Below are 2,085 nucleotides of genomic sequence, written 5' to 3'. Positions count from 1 at the left end.
TCTTCTGAATCTCTGCTTTCCTACTGTCTTCTTCTTCAAACACGCAAGGCTCCTTCCATGGCAAGCTGTATGCAAGGGTTTCATCGTTGTCAGTGGCTACCTCCCATCCTCTCATTGGAACGATTCCTAATGCCCTGTCACGGCACGGCATTCCATCTGTCGGTTCTCAATCAGACCGGAGTAGAATCCAGTGATTCTTTTGCGTCTGTTACTAACGCCCCGCCTTCAGGAGTTTGAAGCTCGTCACAGTCATTCAATCCTTGAATCCTACTCAGAATACCACAGACAAGGTTTAGACCTTCCGGATTCTCTTGAATGCCGCCATCAGTTCTAGCTTATACCACGAAGATTCCGGTCAAAGAATCCAAGAGATATCTACTTAATCTAGGATAGAACGGAGGTGGTTGTCAGGCACATGTTCATAGTTGAGAATGATGATGATTGTCACGGGTCATCACATTCATCCGATTTAAGAACAAGTAGTATCTTAGAATGGAAGCAAGCATGATTGAATGAGAAACAGTAGTAATTGCATTAATCCATCAAGACACAGCAGAGCTCCTCACCCCCAACCATGGGGTTTAGAGACTCATGCTGTAAAAAATACAATGAGAAACGTGTAAAGTGTCATGAGGTACAGATACAATGTCAAAAGATCCTATTAATAGTAAACTAGTAACCTAGAGTATACAGAAATGAGTAAATGACGTAAAAATCCACTTCTGGGTCCACTTGGTGTGTGCTTGGGCTGAGCAATGAAGCATTTTCGTGTAGAGACCTTTTCTGGAGTTAAACGCCAGCTTTTATGGTCACGGTTTTTTACCATAGCTAGTAAAAAGGGTGACCATAGATCTATGGTCACGGTTTTTTACCATGGCCTATTCTCTCGTGGCCATAGGTCTATGGTCACGGTTTTTTATCTATGGTCACGATTTTTATGGTCACGGTTTCAATTTTTAAATTCTGACACTTTAGGCCACGTTTTCTCACCGTGACCATAGGTTAATCTATGGTCACACGTAAAAACCGTGACCATCTATGGTCACGGTTTTCACCATGACCATAGACTCTATGGTCACTGATGGTTGCGAAAATTGGGCTTCTGTAGCTCCAGAAAATCCACTTCGAGTGCAGGGAGGTCAGAATCCAACAGCATCTGCAGTCCTTTTCAGTCTCTGAATCAGATTTTTGCTCAGGACCCTCATTTTTAGCCAGAAAATACCTGAAATCACAGAAAAACACACAAAATCATAGTAAAGTCCAGAAAAGTGAATTTTAACTAAAAACTAATAAAAATATACTAAAAACTAACTAGATCATACCAAAAACATACTAAAAACAATGCCAAAAAGCGTATAAATTATCCGCTCATCACAACACCAAACTTAATTTGTTGCTTGTCCCTAAGCAAATGAAAATCAAAATAGGATAAAAAGAAGAGAATATACTATAGACTCCAAAATATCAAGGAAACTTAGCTCCAATTAGATGAGCGGGACTAGTAGCTTTTTGCCTCCGAACAGTTTTGGCATCTCACTCTATCCTTTGAAGTTCAGAATGATTAGCATCTATAGGAACTCATAACTCAGATAGTGTTATTGATTCTCCTAGTTAAGTATAATGATTCTTGAACCTAGCTAGTGTATGAGTCTTGGCTGTGGCCCAAAGCACTCTGTTTTCCAGTATTACCACCGGATACATACATGCCACAGACACATAATTGGGTGAACCTTTTCAGATTGTGACCCAGCTTTGCTAGAGTCCCCAATTAGAGGTGTCCAGGGTTCTTAAGCACACTCTTTTTTCCTTGGATTACAACTTTATTTCTTTCTTTTTCTTTTTTTTTCCGAAATTTTTTTTTTGTGTCCACTGCTTTTTCTTGCTTCAAGAATCAATTAGATGATTTTTTTTTAGATCCTCAATAACAGTTCTCTTTTTCCTCATTCTTTCAAGAGCCAACAATTTTTAACATTCTCAAAACAGCAAATTCAAGAGACATATGCACTGTTTAGGCATTCATTCAGAAAACAAAAAGTATTGTCACCACATCAAACTAATTCAACTAGTTTCAAGGATAAATTTCGA

Source organism: Arachis duranensis, chromosome 3 (assembly GCF_000817695.3).
Source record: "Arachis duranensis cultivar V14167 chromosome 3, aradu.V14167.gnm2.J7QH, whole genome shotgun sequence".
In the NCBI taxonomy this organism is placed as follows: Eukaryota; Viridiplantae; Streptophyta; class Magnoliopsida; order Fabales; family Fabaceae; genus Arachis; species Arachis duranensis.
The sequence above is the reverse complement of the archived record's forward strand: the minus strand, read 5'-3'. Positions refer to the sequence as shown.